Here is an 18,450-nt window from a genome sequence, read left to right as displayed (position 1 = left end):
CCAACTTTTCTGTTTAAATTAGAAGCTTAGTGTATTTTAATTTTTTTGCTATGTACTCTGAGGTTCCCTAGAATTCATTGGAGAACCAGTGAAACTGAACAGCTTTGTAAGCAACCCTGGTAAAAAGGGTGGAAATGCGGACAGGAAACATCAAAACGATCACTCCGAGAGAAACGAGATAAAAGTGTAACTTAGTGTGGACCTATGATCCTGTTCCACCCCGAAGTCTTGTACTGGCTCCCCTGGAAATAACAGCAGCACTCTATCCAAATTCAGAGCCTAACATAAGGCTCCAAGTGACTGCCATTTATCACAAGAACAATCAAGAACTTAGACTGTATGAGATCTTCCCATCTTATGACCCTCTTGTTTCTTCTTCACAGCATCTCAGAGCAGGGAAACCACAGGTGCATTAACACACCACTATTTTAACAGATGGGATCTTGGAGTGCCCATTTGGGCTCAGTGGGCAGGTATCACTCTATCACTCAGCAGTATTTTGCTTCTAGTCATCTGCCAGCCGTGGATGGGCAGGCAGGGCAGGGCTGTAGGCCCTAATCTCCTAAGACACTGCAGAAAGGTCCCAGAGCTCATCTGTCAAAGCAGAGAGTGTTAAGTACCTTCTGCATGTTCTGGTGATCTACTGGCAATGGATGTAGAAGAGCCACATTATCCTTATTATTTGGTGCTTACACCACTGGCAAGTGAAATGAAATCATAACAATATACTCTTGTTCTTTTTGCATTTGGAAAACTTTGAATGCTTTTCTACATGTGGCTGCTTAAAATTGCAAATTTACAAAATTGTTTGTCATGGTATATTTGACAAATAAGAAAAAAAAAGTGCCTGTCAAGTTGTGTAACAGAAATGCTTTCGATGGTTCTTGCTATCTGCAGTTTGCAGTTCTCTCTGGCATTACTGATGTCTAGTACATCGCTTTCAAAGCCCCAGTGCATTAAATCATTTTGTAAATTAAAAGAAATGTGCTGTCTCCAGCAGACAAAGAGTGGATAGGAGATCTTCCAGCCTAACACCAAGCCTTCAAAAAGCTTTTGAAATCTCATTACTCAAGTATCTAATGGACAGAGTAACAGTGGTGTTTATTGTTTACTATGCGTTGTATAAGTGACATACATACATCAACACTCACTATGTTGGTAAATGGGGTGGATAATCTGCCAGCTTTGATTCCCATCAATACAATTTTCCATAAATGTAGGAAATTAATGTTTACATATTACAAAAAAAAAAAAGTAAATGTAGTTTAAGAGGACTGCCATACTGTATATTGTAGTATATTTAAAGTGTGACCAGAAAGCCTCATTACAACCACTTCACTTTATCCATTACCTAAAGTAACATAAAAGATATTTATAGCAATTCCAACTTTTCCCTCATGTCTTTCTCAAAAATCCGAAGCCATGTAAGCATGACCAAAGTTCGGATTCATTAATGTCTAATGAAGCACAAGTTCCAGTTGTAGCCTTATGCAAATCAGGGTGCTGAAAATCACTTTCTCCCTCACTCTTCCTTCCTCCTTCCCTTCCTCTCTCTCCCTAAATGAGGTCTGAATTCACACTGATCTTTTCTTGACTACAGTCACCGATACAATCTTTCCCCTGCAAACCTCTCCATCCTAAAGAAAAAAATGCAGAACTTAAGGCTACCTTAAGCTTTGACTTAAATTATATATGGATTCAAATATTACAGCACATCATACACAATTATAACCTCCTAAGTTATATTTTCTTACCAAGTCACGTTAAAAATCACTTCAGGAAAAATTCTGCCCATTCCTGAATTAACACAGCCGCATTTAGCAAAATATACTAACCAAGATAAAACTGCATATTCCATAAATGTCTAGACATGGATATTCTAGAAAGAGCAATGAAAATATTTTCAAAAGTACACTATACTCATCTAACTCTGTCCTACCAAGCCAGTGGTAGTTTGACAAATGATCCCAACAGGGCAAAGAGCATTGTTGAACTCTCCCAACTATCTTCTGACTGTCTTCTGCAGTGTTCTGACTGCAGAATTTAGTTTAAATCACTGCCAAAAAAAAAAAAAAAATACTGACCATCATCCAAACTTGTGCAGACACTTGGCCCTGCCACAACTTTACATCAACCCCTTTTCTTTTATTTGTGTTTTATGTGTCTTGGGAAGTGTGCGAGAGCCTGCTCTCTGCTATGCACCCACCCTGCCTCAAAAAGCCACATTGCTCAGGGCTGCCTATTGATAGTCAGGCTCAGGGAAAGGAAGCTGTGGGCCTACATAAAGCTGTGCGTTTCAGACCCGGAGACCTTCTATACAGAGCAGATGGGATCAGCATGGGATGAGGAAACTAACTCAATGCCATGACTGTAGGGAACTACTAAGAGATGCAAATTTTGGCTCAGCTCTGAAGGGAGAACCAACATGTCTATTTGCTATGTCTGTTCAGAGTGAAGGGGCTCTCACTGTGCAAGAATACAGAGAGTGTTTACAATTACTGGCTAGTAATTATTAGACAAAATTTAATTAAAAAATCCTGATTCATAAAACTCATAACACATTGTGGAGTTGTTTTCTGTTAGGACTTTAGCTGAAGCAAATTGAAGTTTCTATTGGGAAGTTGCCTCGTGAGCTGGTAGTGGTGTGGTAAAGCCCAGCTCTCTGCAGTGCATGGTACCCCAGTGCAGGACTGCTCTACCACCACTGCTGCATGAAGCAGCAACCTGAGAGCCCCCAAACCCTTCAGAGCCCCAGTTCAATCTGAGATGAACTTTTGGATCCATGGAAGACCTCATTCTGAGACTACGCCAAGTCTGGAGCACCATCATCTCCACATTTCTTCAGCAAATGTTTTTGCATGCCTACCTCTTGAGGAGGTATGTACCACTGGAAAAATACCATGTTGTTGGTATTTGCTGTGTAATTTTTTAATTCTTAGAGAATTTCTTCTAGAAATTTTGACAAACTGGATTTAATTTCAAACTGGAACAAAACCAAATGTCAAAATAATGACATGTTTCTCTGAAGCACACTTTGCTGGGTTTGCCAGCTCTGATTAAGGTGAACTAAGAATGAATGTCTTCCAACTGTATGTCCATCATTTATCTTCCAACAAGGAATCAGCCTGTTTTGAAAGTCCCAAATACACGTGCCGAGCAATTCAAGTTGCCTGAACAAAGAGATGAATGAAGAGCTGGACACAATGTGTACACGGGAGCAGGCACAGCATCATGACTTGTGAGCTGTATTATCCTGCAGTCACAATGTGACAAGCAGGTTTCGTGGCCAGATTGCACTTTACTTTGGGAAGTAGTTTGCACAGTCTGGTTTGCATCTTTCTTTGGGACTAACCAAAACAAGATGGAGAACTGCCTTTGAAAGGCAGACACATTGATTTGTCATACTCTTTAGGTGTCAGATTTCTAGTTCAACAGAGGATTTAATTGACTTTAAACATCCAAAGATTAATTCCCTTTGTTTACACTCTCCTTCACATCCAGCTCTTGCAACACTTCATTCTTCTTACATGTTTTTGAAATTCATATGCGTTCTTACTGGGAACAGAATGATCTTAAATTCCTACGTGACTGGGTGGCTCTCCAGGATGTCTTTATGAGTAATGAATTTTTCTCACTCCCTCAAATCTTCATCATTAAGACCATTTTTTCCCCAAGGAGATGTCCTTGCACATTCAAAAATTGCACAACGTTCTTCCCATGTACTTTATGGCAGATGCAGCTGAGTTCCAAACACCTGTGGAGACTCAGCTACTTTGTGAGTTGGTATCAGCCATTAGTTGGTAAGCAATAAGAATAACATCTGCTCATGTAACTGCCCTCTTATTTCTCCTCCTTTTCTTCCCCTTCTCATTCTACAAAGTTTATGGGAGGGTTTTATAATTTAAAAAAAACCTATGATTTGCCCTACATTAGAATCTTTAGGAACATGATGGGATGTGTCTGTGAAACTGCAGACTGTGACAAAATGGGATTTCTGGATCTTTGTCTCACCCTTCTGCTGTTCAGCTGTCTCTGACCTCTCTCTGTAACCTCACCATTCCCACATATTTTAAAGGAACAAACTTTTGGGGAAGGAGTGACCATGTTAATCACAAAGGTAAAAGCAATTTTTTCTTCTCTATTCTTTCCAGAAAGACTGTTTGCTTTTAACATGAAAAAATTTCTGTTTATAAATTTGTGAGGGTGAGGAGGTCAGTAGATATTCAGGCTCATGCAACTCTTGAGTGATGACAAGGGAGAACAAACATTCTTCTTTTCTTCTGGTTTTACTTGAGCTTCTGTAAAGAGAGAATTAAGCCCTTTCCTCTGAAAAAAATTGGCTATTTGATGAGGTGGCAGCACTAAGTAAGTGATAACATGAGATCCCTTTGACCTTTTTATGTGATAAAATTAAATAACAGTTATAAAAGAACTTTAAAAGTGCCAAAAGAGGAGCTACTATCCATTTCCAATGTATTTAGTTGTTGCACCAGCTTCTCACACAGTCTAGCACGTTGCAGCTGTTACTGGTTGTTTTCAGCAAGTGTGCTTTATGCCTCCTCCCTTCCAAGTGCAGGTTTTCACCTTTCTCCAGATAACAAACCTTCGGGCTTGTACAGCTTCACAACCTGACATAAGTGGCCAGGGCATGGCCTGAAGAAATCCCTTTCTGCTGTATGCAGCACCCCAGGTGAATCCTATTAGAGCAGCCAGGAGGAACTTCTCAGCTTCTCTCCACTTCATTAACCTCCTGCCCATCCAAACCCTGCTCCCATGCCACAGAGGCAGCTCTGCCTAGTTAGTTTTTCTGACTCCTGCCCTCCAGATGAAGCTCTTGGCACAAATATGCCTAAGAGCTGAGCCAAAACTTCTTTGGGGCCTTTTTGCTCTCAGCACATGCTTCTGCAAGCCCATCCTCTCTCAGGCAAAGAGGAGATGTGGCTGACCCCAGGAGAAAATCGATTGCTGTCAGGATCCAGAAAGACTGCTTCTGATCTCAGCTGACAGATTTCAGGGGGTGTGTGGGTTGTATTTTAGTGTCTTTGTTCTGCTGTTACTCATTAGTGAATAAGGGATCAATGGTGTCCTTTCCAAGGGAACAGAAATGTGAAGCCTGTCTTCTTCGAGGATTTTGCAGGATGAGATTCTGGCTGATAGCTAAAAGACTTCTTTCAAGGCACAAAAGGGAGTGTAAAATGACTAAGTTTGTGTGGGTTTGGGAGTGGACAGGGAAGAAAGAAGCTTTGCCAGCCTCTATTCCTCATTCTTTCTTCTTATTGACCTAACTCTCTAACTACACACAAACATGTACAGCTTATTACACACAGCTGCTGTTTGAGTTTTCAGTGTGGTGGTGGGTACCAGCCTTGATCTTAGCTCCTAGTCACTGTATATGTAACTGAGGTCTATAGAGCACTAGTGACACTGGAAAGGATTTTTGTGGAAGTCAAGGGCAAAATTAGCTCAGTCTGCTTCAAGTCACTGAAAGGATAATGAATGTCAGAATTATAACCTGGCTGTTCACAAATTGGTGCCATTAGCAGCAGAACGCGCACACTAATCAATAAGCATTGGCACTTAATGGCTCTGAAGTGTTGGTGAGTTGGCAATTTACACCTGCTCAGAGCACTGTACCTAGTCACAACAATTTACCTTCTTCTATCCTGTTGAAACCCACTGATATAAATTGTCAGACAGGCACTAGCTAATTCTTCCTTCCAGTCTCATAAATGACTTTTACAAAGCTCTTTTTAGAAATCAATAAATCTTATACAAGGAATGGTTAAAGGAGGCAGGGTGCTGTTTAATTAATAGGTAACTGTCATAAGGTAACATCATATTTTCCCCAACAGATTTCTTTGTTGTGAATCTATAGATTTCCTCAGAAGACTACTCACGGTACGTACATGTTCTTCTGAACTTGCAGAGATCAGTTTTCAATTTCCCCAGTCTCATCTGAGGTTTGTATTCCCCATGTCTCCTGACATCCAGCTTCCTTCCTCTTGCTCAAGATCTGATCAACACAGGAAACTACATAACCTAATGCAATTCCAGCCTACGCCGTGTCAGACTCTCTTGCGAGAGCTGCCGGCTCTGGACGGGTCTCCCTGCTCTTCCTTGGGGTTCACAGGCTTCAGGAATCTCCTTGACCACCTCAGTCTAGCGCTTAGACACTGACTTCCCGTTAGCGCTGCGGGTCTCATTGCTGACTGATGGCTGCTGATGGTTACACTGCATTTAAATCTCCTGTGGTTGCCCCGATAATGCCCACGCTGCGTCAGCCTCTCTTGCGAGAGCTGCTGGCTCTGGGTGGGTCTCTCTGCTCTTTCTCGGGGTTCCCGGGCTTTGGGAACCTCCTTGTCCACCTCAATATAGTGCTTAGCCGCAAAGTTACCGTTGTCGCTGCAGGTCTCACCGCTGAGTGATTGCTACTGATGGTTAGGTTGCATTTCAATCTCCCGTGGTTGCCCTTGGTAATGCTGAAGCCGCTTCAGCATTTCTCATGAGACCTGCTGGCTCTGGGCAGGACTCTCTGCTCTTCCCCGGGTTCCCAGGCTTCGGGAACCTCCTTGTCTGCCTCAATCTAGTGCTTAGCTGCCAACTTATTGTTGCCGCTGTGGGTCTCGCAGCCGATTGATTGCTGCTGACGGTTACGCCGCATTTAAATCTCCCGTGGTTGGCCCTGGTAACACGCACGCGGCGTCAGCCTCTCTTGAGAGAGCTGCCGGCTCTGGGCCAGTCTCTCTGCTCTTCCTTGGGGCTCCTGTGCCTCAGGAACATCCTTGTCCGCCTCATTCCAGCACTTAGCTGCTGACTTACCATTGCCACTGCGGGTCTCGCCACTGACTGATTGCTGCCGATGGTTACACCGCGTTTAAATCTCCCATGGTTGCCCCTGGTAATGCCCACACCACATCAGCCTCTTGAGACAGAGCTGCCGGCTCTGGACGGGTCTCTCTGCTCTTCCTCGGGGCTCCTGCGCCTCGGGAACCTCCCTGTCCGACTCAATCTAGTGCTTAGCTGCCGACTTACTGTTGCCGCTGCTGGCCTTGCCGCCAACTGGTTGCTGCTGACAGTTATGCCACGTTTAAATCTCCTGCCGTTGCCCCTGGTATCGCCCACAATGTGTCAGCCTGTCTCGCTAGAGCTGCCGGCTCTGGGCAGGTCCCTCTGGTCTTCCTCATGGTTCCCGCGCTTCGGGAACTTCCTTGTCCGCCTCAATCTAGCGCTTAGCCGCTGACTTACCAGTGCCGCTCCGGGTCTCATTGGTGACTGATGGCTGCTGACGGTTACGCCGCATTTAAGTCTCCCGCAGTTGCCCCTGGTAACGCCCACGCCTCGCCTCGTCAGCCTCTCTCGTGAGAGCTGCTGCTCTGGGCCGCTCCCGCTGCTCTTCCTCAGGGTTCCCAGCCTTCAGGAACCTCCTTGTCCGCCTCAACAGAGTGCTAAGCCTCCGACTTACCATTGCCGCTGCGGGTCATGTTGCTGACTGATTGCTGCTGATGGTTACGCTGCATTTAAATGTCCCGCGGTTGGCCTTGGTAACACCCATGTGGCGTCATGCTCTCTTGAGAGAGCTGCCGGCTCTGGACGGGTCTCTCTGCTCTTTCTCCAGGTTCCCTGGCTTTGTAAACCTCCTTGTCGACCTCAAACTAGCACTTAGCCACTGTCCTGAATGAATGGCAGAATCACCCCATTGTGACTGGTCCAGAGGCTCCGTGTATTCTTGGCATAGGCTATCTCAGGAGCGGGTATTTTAAGGACCCAAAGCTGTATCGATGGGCTTTCGGTATAGCTGCCTTGGAGATGGAGGAAATTGAACAGCTGTCTACCCTGCTGGGTTTCTCTCAAGACCCTTCGATTGTGGGGTTGCTGAGGGTTGAAGAATAACGAGTGCCAATTGCTACCACAACGGTGCACCAGTGGCAATATCGCACCAACCGAGACTCTCTGATTCCCATCCATAAGTTGATTCTTCAACTGGAGAGCCAAGGAGTGATCAGCAAAACTCCCTCACCTTTTAATAGTCCCATATGGCCAGTGTGAAAGTCTAATGGGGAGTGAAGACTAACAGTAGACTATCGTGGCCTGAATGAAGTTACGCCACTGCTGAGTGCTGCCATTCCAGATATGCTAGAACTTCAATACGAACAAGAGTTAAAGGCAGCCAAGTGGTATGCCACAATTGACTTTGCTAACATGTTTTTCTCAATCCATCTGGCAGCAGAGTGTCGTCCACAATTTGCTTTTAATTGGGGGGCATCCAGTACACTTGGAATCGATTGCCCCAGGGGTGGAAACACAGCCCCACCATTTGCCATGGACTAATCCAGACTGCACTGGAAAAAGGTGAAGCTCCAGAACACCTGCAATACATCGATGACATCATCATATGGGGTAACACGGCCGAAGAAGTCTTTGAGAAGGGGAAGAAAATAGTTGAAATCCTTTTGAAAGCCGGTTTTGCCATAAAAGAAAGTAAGGTCAAGGGACCTGCACAGGAGATCCAGTTTTTAGGAATAAAATGGCAAGATGGACGTCGTCAGATCCCCATGGATGTGATCAACAAAATAGCAGCTATGCCTCCACTGACTAATAGAAAGGAAACACAGGCCTTCTTAGGTGTCATGGGTTTTTGGAGAATGCATATTCCAAATAACAGTCTGATTGTAAGCCCTCTTTATCAAGTGACCTGGAAGAAGAATGATTTTAAATGGGGCCCTGAGCAACAACAAGCCTTTGAACAAATTAAACAGGCGATTGTTCATGCAGTAGCCCTTGGACCAGTCCGAGAAGGACAAGATGTTAAAAATGTGCTCTATACTGCGGCCGGAGAGAATGGCCCTACCTGGAGTCTCTGGCAGAAAGCACCTGGGGAGACCCGAGGCTGAACCCTGGGGTTCTGGAGTCAAGGATACCAAGGATCCGAGGCCCACTATACTCCAGCTGAAAAAGAGATATTGGCAGCATATGAAGGAGTTCAAGCTGCCTCAGAAGTGGCTGGTACTGAAACACAGCTCCCCTTAGCACCCCAACTGCCAGTGCTGGGCTGGATGTTCAAAGGGAGGGTCTCCTCTACACATCATGCAACTGATGCCATGTGGAGTAAGTGGGTCGCACTGATCACACAACGGGCTCGCATAGGAAACCCCAGTTGCCCAGGAATTTTAGAAGTGATCACAGACTGGCCAGAAGGCAAAGATTTTGGAATGTCACCAGAGAAGGAGGTGACATGTGCTGAAGAAGCCCCACTGTACAATATAAACTGCCAGAAAATGAGAGGCAATATGCCCTGTTCACTGACGGATCCTGTCACATTCTGGGAAAGCGTCGGAGGTGGAAGGCTGCTGTATGGAGTCCTATACGACAAGTCACAGAAACTGCTGAAGGAGAAGGTGAATCAAGTCAGTTTGCAGAGGTGAAAGCCATCCACCTAGCGTTAGATTTTGCTGAAAGAGAAAAGTGGCCAGTGCTCTATCTCTGTACCGACTCATGGATGGTGGCAAATGCCCTGTGGGGGTGGTTACAGCAATGGAAGCAGAGCAACTGGCAGCGCAGAGGTAAACCCATTTGGGCTGCTGCACTGTGGCAAGATATTGCATCCCGGCTAGAGAATCTGGTTGTAAAAGTACATCATGTAGATGCCCATGAACCCAAGGGTTGGGGCATTGAAGAACATCAAAATAATCAACAGGTGGATCAGGCTGCCAAGATTGAAGTGGCTCAGATGGACCTGGACTGGCAACATAAGGGTGAGCTATTTATGGTTCGGTGGGTCCATGATACCTCAGGCCATCAGGGAAGAGTTGCAACACATAGATGGGCTCGTGATCAAGGGGTGGACTTGACCATGGACACTATCACACAGGTTATTCATGAATGTGAAACATGTGCTGCAATTAAGCAAGCCAAGCAGTTAAAGCCCCTGTGGTATGGAGGGCGATGGCTGAAATATAAATATGGGGAAGCCTGGCAGATTGACTATATTACACTCCCACAAACTCACCAAGGCAAGCGCTATGCGCTTACAAAGGTGGAAGCAACCACCGGATGGCTGGAAACATATTCTGTGCCCCATGCCACTGTCCAGAACACTATCCTGAGCCTTGAAAAGCAGGTCTTGTGGTGACATGGCACCCCAGAAAGAATTGAGTCAGACAACGGGACTAATTTCCGAAACAACCTCATAGACACCTGGGCCAAAGAACATGGCATTGAGTGGGTGTATCATATCCCCTTTCATGCACCAGCCTCTGGGAAAATTGAACAATACAATGGACTGTTAAAGACTACATTGAGAGCAAGGGGGAGGTGGAACCTTCAAACATTGGGATACACATTTAGCAAAAGCCACCTGGTTAGTCAAAACCAGAGGATCTGCCAATCGGGGTGGCCCTGCCCAGTCAGAACTTTTACGTACTGTAGAAGGGGATAAAGTCCCTGTAGTGCACATAAAAAATGTTAGGGAAGACAGTCGGGGTTACTCCTGCCTCAGGCAAAGGTAAACCCATTCATGGGATTGCTTTTGCTCAAGGACCTGGGTGTGCTTGGTGGGTGATGTGAAAAGATGGGGAAGTCCGATGTGTGTCTCAAGGGGATTTGATTTTAGGTGAGAATAGCCAGAATTAAACTGTATGAATTAGTTGCTATATAACACTGCTACTGTATGTTATCATTACTATAATTGTTATATGCTATATCCATAGTATTACAGTAAGAATCACTTAGATCAAGCAAGAGTGAACTGTAATAAAACTGAGCGAAGTGCAGTAGTGATGGAACCAGAACTGACTCTAGCATGCAACAATCCAATGGTGCACACCATCCTCCTGCTGCGTCCAATGTCACCTGCTCGTCACATCGCACTGAAGCCCAATCCTGCTCTACTGACTGAGAGGACTTTGCACCATCCCTCCTGCCCAGAAAGACTGGTATAACAGATGGAGCCCAGAGTCGGGAACTAAATGAACTCAATGAGCATTTTATGAACACGACCCATAAACTAAAGGAATGATATCTCTGTGTGTGTATACATATACACATGTATCATTATTTATGTGTCTCAAAGGGATGGAAAAGGTGATGATGATTGGCCAGGATGTAACTGAAGGTATGGGAACTGAGTATGACGTCAATGGTATAGAATAAGGGGTGGATAGTGTCCTGGTTTCAGCTGGGATAGAGTTAATTGTCTTCCTAGTAGCTGGTACAGTGCTATGTTTTGAGTTCAGTATGAGAAGAATGTTGATAACACTGATGTTTTCAGTTGTTGCTAAGTAGTGTTTAGACTAAAGTCAAGGATTTTTCAGCTCCTCATGCCCAGCCAGCGAGAAAGCTGGAGGGGCACAAGAAGTTGGCACAGGACACAGCCAGGGCAGCTGACCCAAACTAGCCAACGGTGTATTCCATACCATGTGATGTCACATCTAGTATAGAAACTGGGGGGAGTGGGGGTGGGGGGATCGCCGCTTGGGGACTAACTGGGTGTCGATTGGCGGGTGGTGAGCAATTGCACTGTGCATCATTTGTACATTCCAATCCTTTTACTATTACTGTTGTCATTTTATTAGTGTTATCATTATCATTATTAGTTTCTTGTTTTCTGTTCTATTAAACCGTTCTTATCCCAACCCACGAGTTTTACTTCTTCTCCCGATTTTCTCCCCCATCCCACTGGGTGGGGGGGAGTGAGTGAGCGGCTGCATGGTGCTTAGTTGCTGGCTGGGGTTAAACCACGACAGCTGCCGACTTACGGTTACTGCTGCAGGTCTCGTTGACGGTTGTGCCGCATTTAAATCTCCCACAGTTGCCCCTGGTAATGCCCACACCGCGTCAGACACTCTCGCGAGAGCTACCAGCTCTGGGCGGGTGTCTCTGCTCTTCCTCTGAGTTCCGGGGCTTCGGGAACCTCCTTGTCCACCTCAATCTGGCACTTCGCTGCGGAATTACCATTGTCGCTGTGGGTCTCGATGCTGACTGATTGCTGCTGACGGTTACGTTGCCTTTAAATCTCCTGTGGTTGCCCCTGGTAATGCCGAAGCCGCGTCAGGCTCTCTTGCGAGAGCTGTCGGCTCAGGGTGGTCGGTCTGCTCTTCCTCAGGGTTCCCAGGCTTTGGGAAACTCCTTGTCCGCCTCAATCTAGCGCTTAGCCGCCGACTTAGTGTTGCTGCAGCGGGCCTCGCAGTCGACTGATTGCTGGTGACGGTTAAGCTGCGTTTAAATCTTCAGCGGTTGCCCCTGGTAACGCCCATGACGCGTCAGCCTCAAGAGAGAGAGCTGCCGACTCTGGACGGATCAATCTGCTCTTTCTCGGGGCTCCTGGGACTCCGGAACCTCCCTCTCTGACTGAACCTGGCGCTAAGCTGCCAACTTACCCTTGCCGCTGCTGGCCTCACCTCCGACTGATTGCTGCTGACAGTTACACCGCGGCTAAATCTCCCGCGGTTGCCCCCGGTAACGCACATGCCGCGTCAGCCTCTCTCGCGAGAGCTGACGGGTCTCTCTTGCTCTTCCTCCGGGCTCCTGCGCCCCGGGAACCGCCCTGTCCGCCTCAATCTAACGCTTCGCCGCCGACTTACCATTGCCGCTACAGGGCTCAACACCAACTGATTGCTGCTGACGGTTATGCTGCATTTAAATGTCCCGCGGTTGCCCCTGGTAACACCCACGCCGCGTCAGCCTCTCTCGAGAGAGTTGCAGGCTCTGGGCTGCTCCCGCTGTTCTTTCTCAGGGATCCCGACCTTCGGGAACCTCCTTTTCCGACTCAGTCTAGCACTTAGCCACCGACTTACCATTGTAGCTGTGGGGCTCGTCATCAACTGATTGCTGCTGATAGTTACACCGCATTCAAATGTCCCACGGTTGCCCCTGTTACTGCCCATGCCACGTCAGCCTCTCTCATGAGAGCTGCCGGCTCTGGATGGGTCTCTCTGCTCTTTCTTGGGGTTTATGGGCTTCAGGAACATCCTTGTCCACCTCAATCTTGCATTTAGCTGCTGACTTAACATTGCCGCTGCTGGTCTTATCCCTGACTGATTGCTGCTGATGTTTACGCCGTGTTTAAAACTCCCGCGGTTGCTTCTGGTATGGCCACGCCATGTCAGCCTCATTCTCGAGAGCTGCCGGCTCTGAACGAGTCTCTCTGCTCTTCTTTGGCGTTCCTGGGATTTGTGAACCTCCCTGTCCGCCTCAATCTAGCGCTTAGCTGCCGACTTACCCTCCCACTGCTAGCCTCAACACCAACTGATTCGTGCTGACGGCTATGCCGCAGTTAGATCTCCCGCGGTTGACACTAGCAACAGCCATGCCGTGTCAGCCTCTCTCGCGAGAGCTGCTGGCTCTGGACAGGTCTCTCTGCTCTTCCTCAGGGCTCCTGGGCCTTGGGAACCTCACTGTCCACCTCAATCTATCGCTTAGCTGCCGACTTACCATTGCCGCTGTTGGCCTCGCCAGCGACTGATTGCTGCTGACGGTTACGCCTCGGTTAAATATCCCACCCTTGCCCCTGATAACGCCCATGCCGCGTCAGCCTCTCTCAGGAGACCAGCCGGCTCTGGACGGGTCTGTCTGCTCTTCCTCAAGGGTCCTGGGCCTCAGGAATCTCCCTGTCCACATCAATCTAGCACTTAGCTTCCGACTTACCCTCCCACTGCTAGCCTCAACACCGATTGATTCATGCTGACAGTTATGCCGCAGTTAGATCTCCCACAGGGTAGTTGCCCCTACCAATGCTCACGCCGCTACAGCCTCTCTCACGATAGCTGCCGGCTCTGCACGGGTCTTTCTCCTCTTCCTCGGGGTTCCTGGGCCTCGGGAACTTCCCTGTCCAACTCAATCTAATGCTTAGCCGCCGACTTACCCTTCCACTGCTGCCTCGACACTGATGGATTGCAGCTGACGGTTATGCTGCAGTTAAATCTCCTGCGGTTGGACCTGGTAATGCCCACGTCGTGTCAGCCTCTCTCACGAGAGCTGCTGGCTCTGGACCCCTCCTGCTCCTCTTCCTCAGGGATCCTGGGCCTTCAGGAACCTCCTTGTCCACCTCAATCTAGCACTTAGTGGCTGACTTACCCTTGCCGCTGCTGTCCTCGCCGCCAACTGATTGCTGCTGATGGTTACACCGTGTTTAAATCTCCCACGGTTGCCTCTGGTATGCCCACAACACGTCAGCCTCTTCTGCGAGAGCTGCCGGCTCTGGACGGGTCTCTCTGCTCTTCCTCGGGGCTCCTGGACCTCAGCAATCTCCCTGTCCACCTCAATCTAGCGCTTAGCCACCGACTTACCCTTGCCTCTGCTGACCTGGCTGCCAACTGATTGCTGCTGATGGTTACGCCGCGGGTAAATATCCCGCAGTTGCCCCTGGTAGCGCCCACGCTGCATCAGCCTCTCTTGCGAGACCTGCCGGCTCTGCACTGGTCGGTCAGCTCTTCTTCAGGGTTCCCTGGCTTTGTAAACCTCCCTGTCTGCCTCAATCTAGTGCTTAGCTGATGACTTAATGTTGCCGCTGCTGGCCTCGCCGCTGACTGATTGCTGCTAACAGTCACGCCACGGTTAAATCTCCCACGGTTGCCCCCGGTAATGCCCATGCTGCATCAGCCTCTCTCGTGAGAGCTGCCAGCTCCAGACAAGTCTCTCTGCTCTTCTTCGGGGCTCCCGGGCCTCGGGAACCTCCCTATACGCCTCAATCTGGCGCTTAGCCGCCTACTTACCATTGCCGCTGCTGGCCTTGTCACCAACGGATTGCTGCTGATGGTCACGCCACGTCTAAATCTCCAGCAGTTGCCCCTGGTACCACTGACTCCACGTCAGCCTCTCTCGCGAGAGCTGCCAGCTTCAGACGGGTCTCTGCTCTTCCTCAGGTTCACGGGGTTCAGGAACCTCCTTGTCTGCCTCAATCTAGCACTTAGCCACTGACTTCCTGTTAGCGCTGCAGGTCTCATCGCCGACTGATTACTGCTGATGGTTACACCGTGTTTAAAGCTCCGACGGTTGCCCCCAGTAATGCCCATGCCGCATCAGCCTCTCTCGCGATAGCTGCCAGCCATGCACAGGTCTCTGCTCTTTTGCGTGGTTCACGGGCTTCGAGAACCTCCTTGTCTGCCTCAATCTAGTGCTTAACTGCCAACTTACTGTTGCTGCTGCGGGTCTCGTGGCCAACTGATTGCTGCTGACAGTTACACCACGTTTAAATCTCCCGCGGTTGCCCCAGGTAACGCCGACGCCGTGTCAGCTTCTCTCGCGAGAGCTGCTGGCTCTAGGCCACTCCAGCTGCTCTTCCTCGGCTTTCGAGCCTGTGGGAACCTCGTTGTCCACCTCAGTCTAGGGCTTAGCCGCTGACTTGCCCTTGCTGCAGCAGGTCTCAGAGCCGACTGAATGCTGCTGACGGTTATGCTGCATTTAAATGTCCCATCGTTGCCCCTGGTAACACCCACGCTGCGTCTGCCTCTCTCGCGAGAGCTGCCGGCTCTGGACGCGTCTCTCTGCTCTTCCTCGGGGCTCCTGGGCCTTGGGGACCTCCCCGTCTGCCTCAATCTAGCGCTTAGCTGCTGACTTACCCTTGCCGCTGCTGGCCTCACCAGCAACTGATGGCTGCTGACGGTTACGCCGCAGGTGAAAATCCCGTGGCTGCCCCTGGTAACGCACACGCCGCGCCAGCCTCTCTCTCCCTCGAGCTGCCGGCTCTGGACAGGTCTCTCTGCTCTTCCCCGGGGTTCCCTGCGTTTTTAAACGTCCCTGTCTGCCTTAATCTATCGCTTAGCCGCCGACTTAATCTTGCCGCTGCCGGTCTCGTCGCCGACTGATTGCTGCTGACGGTTACGCCATCTTTAAATCGCCCGCGGTTGGCCCTGGTAACGCCCACGCTGCGTCAGCCTCTCTCACGCCGGCTCTGGACGGGTCTCTCTGCTCTTCCTTGGGGGTCGTGAGCCTGGGGAACGTCCCTGTCCGCCTCAGTCTAGCTCTTAGCCACCGACGTACCCTTGCCGCTGCCGGCCTCGCTGCTGACTGACTGCTGCTGACGGTTACGTCATGGTTAAATCTTCTGCCGTTGCCCCTGGTGACGCCCACGCCGCGTCAGCCTCTCTCGCGAGAGCTGCCGGCTCCGGACGGGTCTCTCTGCTCTTCCTCGCGGCTCCTGGGCCTCGGGAACCTCCCTGTCCAACTCAATCTAGTGCTTAGCCGCCGACTTACCCTTGCCGCTGCTGGCCTTGCACTGACTGATAACTTAATATAGAAATTAGGAAAACTTAATAGAGAAATTAATGAACTCTGGGTCTGTGTTCTGTGAAGAATACACCCTCTGATTCTCATGGAATGGTAGACAATCAACTTAAAATTGAAAACTTTTTGTATGTAGGTCTAAAAACACTAAGCCTACATCTGACAGCCATAGTTCTATCACTGATCGGTTTGAATTCCTTTCTGGACATGAATGCCTCTCATTGTGAGTTTGAGTTAAACTAGCCCAGTGACCCGAGTAGTTAATGTAATACATTTATTTAAACCAAGTTTATAGTATTTGATCTAATATAGATGGGGTTTTATTTCTTGAAAAGTTATTTTTCTCTTTGTTTACTAGCATGTGTTTAAACACAAATCACATGTTCATAAATAAAGTTAACATTCTTTTAAGCTCGTGTGTTCCCTGGCATTTCTGTATTACATTTCTAAGTGACATCTTACCATAAGCTAATATAGATGGCTCAAAAAATAAAATAAAATAAAAAAACCCCCAAACCTGGAGCGGGAGGGAAGATGGGAAGACTTATTGTTAGTTAGAACTACTTAAAGTAAATGAAAGACGAAGCAAAACATTCCTTTCCTGTTTGCTCTGACTGTACCTGATTTGGGTTGTGGGTAGCCATATGGAGGGTGGAAGCCTTGCATCTCTCTCTACAAGTCCTCTCTCTTTCACTGTTAAAAGCACTGCAGCCTCAGCTGCTTCTAGTGTTGGAGACACAATTAGCTTTATTCTTAAAGCTAACTCAGGTGTTGGTCTAAAGTGTGGGGTTTCTGTTTTGTTTTGGGTTTTTTAATACACATACTTCTGTATGTATTTCAAAGGAGAACTTGGATCTTGGTGAGGTAGGAATAAATCACTGGAAAGCTTGCCAATTATTGTTGAACAGTAAAGCAGCAAAATTAAAATTCGTTAAGTTTTTTTTAAAAGGATACACAAAAGCTTATACTTTGAATATTTCTTCATTGTCTTGCTCTTATGTTAGCTGTCATTCTACACTTCCAAATTTGTGCTGCTGTCCTACTGCTACTACAGCCAAAGCAAGAACATGCATCATTTTTAGTATTACAATTTCAGCAACTGCAAGGATCTCTAGTTGGTATTTGTCCTTGGAGGCTGCAGAAATGCAGAGACCCATGCCCATTGTTTTAGTGCCATCAAGCACAACTGTGATCCTTCCTGGGTGAATTTTTAGTTTAGCCAAGCTATCAGGTTTTAAGAAACCACTGTAATTTAAATGTAGCACTCCAGCAGTGAGATTAGCCTTTTCCTCCTGTTTTCTGTCCCCTTTCCCACTTGCTTTGTGTTAGTTTCTGTTGAGTCTTCTGTTTAAATGGGAGTTAATACATTGACTGTTGAGTCTGGGTTTTTTTTTTTCCAAATCTTCTGCAGTATTATCTTAGGATTGTGTACAAGTTTCATGGAGGTGTTTCTACTTGACTGATTGGAGGGACTGGCAGGAAATACTTCAGTAGAAATTGAAAGGAAAAAAGAAAGACACAAGAATATAGGATCATTGGAAGACGGACATTGGGCAAAGGTACTAAACAGTACATTAATTATCTATTTGCTGATTTTGGAAACTGTTTAGTAGAAAGGAGTGCTATCACCTCCTTTAAGAAACTAGACTGCTGCCTGCAGAACATATAATAACTGCTTCCTAAAAAAAATACGAGAACTAATTAATAGTTTATTAACTGTTATGTTTCAGTTACTGGTCAATACTAGACTGTTTAATGCTAGACTTTCCTAATTTCTTGTTTCCTTCTGAAAACCCACAAAATGGTAGTGGTGTGCCTGCCATGAGAGAACATGTGTGTGTGCGTGTTGTGTGGCTCTGCGTGTCAATGTGCAATCACCACCAAACATCAACCCAGACCAGCCAACCACCAGGATGGGAGGCTTGGGAGCCAGGTATCAAAAGCAGCCATAATTTTGGGATGGATACCAGAAAGACCATAGATATTTTATTAGAGATACAAGCAGGTGTTCTTATATTTATTTTTTAAGTACTAGATGTGAAATCCATTAAATGTACTAAAAGCAAGCCAGGAACCCTAAGAAATGACAGGAAAGCAATGTTACATTATGGCCATTGTACTCACACTCTGCACAGCGTCAGTGCTTCTGAAATTTAGGAGCAATAAGTGCCTGTGGGGAAAAACAAGCAAAAAAAACCCCAAACAAAACAAAACCCAAAGCAACTAAACAAG

The sequence above is a fragment of the Harpia harpyja genome, chromosome 5, assembly GCF_026419915.1.
Source record: "Harpia harpyja isolate bHarHar1 chromosome 5, bHarHar1 primary haplotype, whole genome shotgun sequence".
Classification (NCBI taxonomy): domain Eukaryota; kingdom Metazoa; phylum Chordata; class Aves; order Accipitriformes; family Accipitridae; genus Harpia; species Harpia harpyja.
The sequence above is the reverse complement of the archived record's forward strand: the minus strand, read 5'-3'. Positions refer to the sequence as shown.